The sequence below is a fragment of the Blastomyces gilchristii genome (genome assembly GCF_000003855.2).
Source record: "Blastomyces gilchristii SLH14081 genomic scaffold supercont1.3, whole genome shotgun sequence".
NCBI classification, from domain to species: Eukaryota; Fungi; Ascomycota; class Eurotiomycetes; order Onygenales; family Ajellomycetaceae; genus Blastomyces; species Blastomyces gilchristii.
In genome coordinates this window covers 2,747,291-2,754,618 of record NW_003101680.1, presented here as the reverse complement: position 1 = coordinate 2,754,618, position 7,328 = coordinate 2,747,291, and the positions used below count along the sequence as shown (strand labels likewise).

Below are 7,328 nucleotides of genomic sequence, written 5' to 3'. Positions count from 1 at the left end.
AACTTCAAGTTGAATTTTAAATATCACATTCAACAAAGAATTGTCAAGGCAGAAAGACTATTGAACAACATAATCAGACTATCAAATACAGAGAGAGGTCTATTCTTCCAGGCTATGAGACAGTTATATATAGCCTGTATTATCTCAGTAGCTGATTATGAACTTTAAGTTTGATGAAATAATCAAGGAAAAAGGAAATTTCACTGAACTCTTTCAAAGTCTGTAAAACAGAGCTTTGAGAAGAATTCTGAAAGCATTCAAATCATCTCTTATTAAAGTAATGACAATTGAAGCTTCAATTCATTCTTCTATCATTAGATTTGAAAAGGCCTGTATGAACTATGCTCTGAGAGTTATAAAGATGAGTATAAATTATATAATCAGAGAAAGAGTCTCTTCTTCATTTTCATCAATTAACTCTGAAAATGAACTGGATTGAAATAGATTTCTTGATTGAGATGAAAATAATTCTTCAAAGAAAATGTCTTCTCAACTTTACAGACTATGCTCTCTAATTAAAAATCAATTTTCTTCTTTAAATGTTGAAAAAGTTGATCATAAGAAGTTATCTCTCTGAAGAGAAAAGCTTGAATCTCTTATAGACTTGTAAATAAGTGAACTATCTAAAGAGAAAGAATATAAACAGCATTTAAAGAGATTTTCTACAATCAATATAAAAGACTCAATTCTGATTTATTCAGTTGACTTAAAAAATGAGAATTTAAATAGATTAGGTGCAGCCATTGCTTATTCTGAAGATAATATCAATTTTATCTCAGATTTCTGAAATTTAGGCTGTGAATCTGAAGTCTTTGATGCTGAACTATTTGTTATAGTGAAAGCTTTCAAACTCATTGAAATAAAATCTTATAAAAGAGGAAATAGTTTGAAAGAGACATGAATATTCTCTGATAGTCAAGCTGCTTTAAAAAGACTTAGAAATAGTCAGATTCATAATAATCAAATGAATCTTGAACTGATCTTGAACTCTGTTTTAAAAATTCAAAAGAGAAGAACATTAAAGTTAATAATTTATCAGCACTGAGTTCCTGCTTATATGAATATTCATGACAATGAATTGACTGATTCAGCTGTAAAAAAGAGTGCAGAATTAAGCAGATCTATTCAAAAAATTATGTCCTGATCTTTTATAAAGAGAAAAATAAAAGAATCTTGTTTAGACAAGTGAAATAAAAGCTGACAGAAATAAAAGAAAAGTGTACATTATTCAAGATTTGAAACAAAACTCAAGTGAAAATCTTGTTCAATTAAATGTAAAAAGAAAATATTCTCATCTATAATACAGCTGAAACTAGAACATAACTATTTCAAATCTTATATACAAAGATTTGATGATAGATTTAACTTAATAGAATGCTTATTCTGCAATGCAAATGAAAATTCTGAGCATATTATAATGTACTGTGCATTATACAACAGTCTCAGAGTCAGATTGAAAGAGAAGTATGATCTAAATCAATTAAATATGAGATTCTTATTCTCAACTGAGACAGGAATTAAATACTCAATAGACTTTCTATCAGAAACTCAAGCAGCTACAAGAAAATGACTAAATTCAGAAATATCTGAGTATGAAGAGAAGAAAATCAATTAGATATAGTCTGTTAAAACAGCTATATACTATCTTTTAATAATTTGTTTTATTACAGTCTCTCTGTACTTTATCTTTTTCTTTCAATTCCTTTCTATCTATCTATTTAATGTATCTATCTTTAAGACTGTGTTCTCTTTTCCTTTGTCATGATATTGTCAAATGATTTCAAAGTATCAGAAGATGTTAAAACACTGCAATTTGTAAACAGTTTTTGTATTCTGAGCTGAAATTATCTGATTTTGCATATCTGAAATTGATGAATGTATAATAGTTAACTTTACAGCTATAGGAAAAACCCTGAGAACTAAAAGTTCTCAGATAGATGTCATAGTCTCTGACTGAATACATCTATAATTGAAGAATAATAATAATAATAATAATAACTTCTCATGATTAACTTTTTCAACATTTAAAGAAGAAAATTGATTTTTAATCAAAGAGCATAGTCTGTACAGTTGAGAAGGCATTTTCTTTGAAGAATTATTTTCATTTCAAGCAAGAAATCTATTTCAATCCAGTTCATTTCCAGAGTTAATTGATGGAAATGAAGAAGAGACTCTTTCTCTGATTATATGACTTGAGCTCATCGCCCCGGTGGCCGAATGGTTAATGCGGCCACCTGGTAGCGCCTTGGCGTGGGAAAGCAAGGCGCGTGGGTTCGAAACCCACAGGGGATACATTAAATCCGGAACTCAAGCACCTCAGGTTTCTAATAAATACAGAGGTGTACAAATCGCTTCAATGAATCGCTCTATGTTCCTGGGCTGGGAAGTTATTATCGCATGTATCTAATTGTCACTCCTTTGTATTTTCCTATGTTCTTGTTATCTTGGCGTGGTCTCAACACCTGTATTTCCTCCTGTATAACCAACACTTGACCTGTATTTAACATCACGCAAGGACTCATCATAAGCTCCGCTTGCATATGAGTATAATGGAAGAATAATAATAATAATAACTTGAGCTCATCTTTATAACTCTCAGAGCATAGTTCATACAGGCCTTTTCAAATCTAAAAGCAGGAGAAGGAATTGAAGCTTCAATTTTCATTGCTTTAATAGAAGATGATTTGAATGCTCTCAGAATTCTTCTCAAGACTCTGTTTTACAGACTTTGAAAGAGTTCAGTGAAATTCTCTTGATTATTTCATCAAACTTGAACTTCATAATCAGCTACTGATGTAATACAGGCTATATATAACTGTCTCATAGTCTGAAAGAATAGACCTCTCTCTGTATTTGATAGTCTGTTTATATTGTTCAATAGTCTTTCTGCCTTGACAGTTCTTTGTTGAATGTGATATTTAAAAATCAACTTGAAGTTTAATCATACTCCTAATTATTTGATATTAACACTGGGTTTAATCTCTCTATTTAAAAGAGTTAGAGATAGTTCTTTCTCATTGAATCTAGAAAAGAAATAAATTAACTCAGTTTTATTCATATTAAATTGCATTTGATTAATATCTACTTTAACAAAGATTTTCTTTGCAGCTTCTTCAATCACTTTCAAATTCTCTTTGATAGTTTTTAAGCTGTAGACTAGATCAATATCATTCATATAACTTGAAGATCACACTATTCTCATATTTCTATTTTTGAATAGATATGCAGTGTATATTGCAAATAAAATAAGTGAGATTGAAGATTCTTGTAATACTTCTATTTCTATCTCAGTCTTGTCTTATTTTATTTCATTGAAGAAAAGTTGTATAATTCTTTTAGATATAAAACAGTTAACTCATTTTATTAGAGAAAGTGACAGTTTTAACATCTTCAAAGTCTGAATTAACTTTGACTTTGAGATATAATCAAATGCTTCTTTTATATCAATAAAAACTGCAGTTGAGATCAGATCTTCATACTTTGCTATCTAAATATCATGAATAACTGAGAGAACAGTGTCAATTGCAGAACACTGTTTTCTATCTCTCATTTATTTACTGAATAATAGAGAATTACTGATAGAGCTTATAAAAGATAGTTAAGTAACTATTATCTTTTCTAAAACCTTTTCTAGATAGTTTAATAGATATATTACTCTATATAACTTGAAAATTGAAGTTTTTCTATTAAATTTTGTAAGAATCACTTCAGTGGCTTCTCTTCAGCATTCAGAATAATATTCATTTTTTAAGAGATTGAAAAAGAGCGTAAAATATTCATTCTTTAAGTAGAAGTATATATTTTGAATAATCAAGTGATTAATTGAATCAGGTTCTACAGCAGTTTTAACTGAACTTGAGAAGATAGCTGACTCTAATTCATCTTGAGTAAGATCAGATCATTCCCAGTCATTTTTATCAATATAGTTAAGAAGTGATATATTCTCTTTCTCTGAATCTGAATCTGATGAGTTTTGAAAGAGAGTTCTTATAAAAGCTTGATATTTTTTCTCAAAAGAGTTTGCTGTATATAATTCATTCTGAAACTCATATTCTAAGATTAAAAGTTTTGTTACACTTCTTGTTTTAGTATAGTTAAAAGCTTTAAAAACTTTCTTTTCTTATGCTTCATCAAGAAACTTATTCCAGCAGTCTGTTTTAACTCTTTTAATATCTGAAAAATATTCATTTCTGACAGCTTTGAACTCTTTATCAGAAATTATATCATTCTTTCAATCTCTTCTAGCAGTAGTCAATTGTTTTCTTTTAGATGTGATATACTCATTTCATTAAGATTTTGAATACTCAGAAGACTTTCTCTTTGAAATATTGTCTTTAACACTTGCTAGAATAATAGATGTAATGAGCTTCACTCTATTCTCAAGCATTTCATTTGAGATATCTTGACCAGGATTTCAATATAGCTTACTCTGTTTTTCAGATTTTAACAGTTTTATACTTTCTTCAACTGTCTTTCAGTCAGCCTTTTCAAAGTTAAACTGATTAGAGAGAAGAGGATTTTCATTCATTTATTTCTCACTCAGTTTAATATCAAATTGAATAATTTCATGATCTGATTCTGATATCTTATTTGAATTAATAAATCAGTTTACAAGTCTTTTTTTCATTAAATTTTATGACATGAAGCTTAGATCTATAATAGATTTCTGTTTCATATCTTTTCTAAAGAATGTTTATTGATCAGACTTGTTAACTAAATCTATTGAATATTTAAAGATTCATTCAATCAGATTATCAGCTCTTACTGCTCTTTTACATTCTGAATTTTATCAGAAATGATGTGTATTGAAATCTTCTATAATTATAGAGTTTCTTGATGAAGTTATGTTCAGAAATTCTCTATTAATTGTTCAGATATTATTATTTTTCTTCAATAACTTTTCATTATAGATATTTTTAAGCTATATAGTATCAAACTCATTCTCTTTATCTATAATATCATTCATCAGAATATCAGAGTCAGACATGATATCAAATCTTAGATTAAATTAATATCTTGATCTCTTTCTTTTATAGATCACTACTCTTGACTTTATCTCAGACTTTTGAGATATAAAGCAGTAGTACCTTGAATGAGAAATAAGATATTTTTACTCAGTATCAGAATTGAGCTTCTAAAGCAGTATAAAATCAACTTTTTACTCAAAAGCAATTTGAAGACAAGAATAAATATAATTTGAGTTTCTATTCACATTATTTTGAATAAATGTGATTTTTGAAGAGTTTTTAAACTTTTTTTATTGTTTTTATTGTATATTCATACTAAAAGAGAGTAGAGTAGAATCTAATCACTATTATCAGATAGTAGATTATAACTATTCTGAAAAGTAGAAATCTCAACTGCTTGCATTATATCTAGTTTATTATCAGAGTCATTTCTCAATTCTCTAATCTTAACAGAAGTTTGAGAATTCAAATTCTGTTTACATATAGCTGAAGAATTGAAGTTTAAAGATTTAGATAGTTAAGAGTTTCTTCTTCTTAAGCTTACAGTTGTGAGTTTACTAGCTTGACTATTCTCTTCAGTTCTAGATTTGCTTTGAGCTTTATCTTTTCTTCAGTTCTTTTGAGTTCTTGAAGTAAATATACATTCTTTTGAGCTAGATGCATGTTTTTCTTTGCAATTGAAGCATTTAAGCAGAGTGTATTAACATATTTCATCTCTTTTTGAGCATGTTTCACATTTATGCTCACTAGTTTTGTGATCTCTGATACAGAATACACATTTTGAGGCTCTGAAACAGAAGATTACAAAGTATTCATATCTTTGACAGTTTGAACACTGTATTTGAGCTTTGAGATTCATTCTTGAGTCTTTGTATTCATGAACTCTCATTTTCAAACCTGCTACTCTTACTTCAGAGATCTTTGACTGTTCAAGTGTCTTTATATATACTAGAACAGAGACATTTCTTCTGCTTTATCTGAACTCAATTGAATTTAGTTATACAGGCTCTTTTCTCAGTTGAATAGAGTTGTATTCATCTAATTTATTTTTAAGAAGTAGTATTTCTTCTTCACAGTCAAAAATTTCAACTGAAATATTATAAAGAATGAATTTATCTCACTTTTCATCTCTCTCAGATAGAATTATTATATTTAACAAAGATTCTACTACTGATTTTCAGAGATTCTCATTCTGAATAAGGAATTCTGTACTGAATTCAGACATTGTAATCAGAATGATAGAGTTTTCAAAGAAGAATGACTCAATTGAAGCTATAACTGATTTTTGAACTTCAATATCAGTTATTAACTGAGAAAAGAACTGCTGATTAATTTCATTTCTAATTCTGAAAATGAGATTTAAGTTTAACTTGTTTCTTTGCAAGATATTCTGATTTAAGACTTTGAGAATAAGTCTTCTATTTCTGAAGATTTGAAGATTTTTCTTCTTTTGCATTTTTTTCTTTACTTTTCTATGAATAGAAGTATGAGCATTATTCTTCTCAGTTTTCTCAGGATTTTGAGCATGTTTTGAGATAGCAGATTTAGAGATAGCAGATTCAGCTGCTTGAGCATATGTTTTCTTCTGATTCAAAGAAGAAGAAGAAGTAGAAAAAGAGAAAGAAGAGTAAGATGAGAAGTCAGTGATTATACTAGAAATTTTCAATGTTTTTTGAACTATATTTGAAATTTCAAGTTTGAACTTGATCATCTTCTGTAGTTATCTAGTCTGAGTATGAAGAATTAACAGAATTTCTTCATTTATCTCACTCAGACACTGCTTTTTGAGAATCTTGCTTACTTTTTTAAGTTTCTGTATTTCGAGCACTTATTATTTCTCTATTTCTTCTTTCTTTCTTCTCTTCAGAATTTCAATCTCAGAAATAGTATTTGAGAAAGCATCTTTTTTCACATTAACTGAGTGTATTTTTGAACTTATTATTCTCACTCAATGAAAAGTTGATCAGACTGTTTCAATTAAGATATATATTAAACTCTTTTAAAAAGTTGATCAAACTGTTTCAATTAAGAGGTTTCTAAGTCTGTTTTCAATTGAAAAGTTGATTAGACTATTTCAAAAGAAGAATAAAAGACTTTTATATATAAAACACCTGATTTTTTTCACACTAGTTCAGTAACTAGATTAGATTTTTGAAGAGAATCTAATAAACTAAAATTAATTTTTGAGATAAATTAATAAAATCTTTATAATCTCTTTCTTGAGATACAGTGAGGAAAAGTATAATATTAATTAATAGTAAATTACATAATATAACAGTTTTTAAGAGAAAAACTGATAAAAAATAAATTAATTTTTTACAGAGAAATTGATTAAAACTATTCAATTTTATTTTGAATCAT

The 7,328-nt window shown here is 27.9% G+C and overlaps 1 pseudogene across 1 annotated transcript; it reads left to right on the top strand.

Moving 5' to 3' along the window:
- Positions 1 to 2,203: 2,203 nt before the first annotated feature.
- Positions 2,204 to 2,292, top strand: BDBG_16525 (annotated as a pseudogene). The gene has a single exon. The product of its transcript is annotated as a tRNA-OTHER (tRNA).
- Positions 2,293 to 7,328: the final 5,036 nt, after the last annotated feature.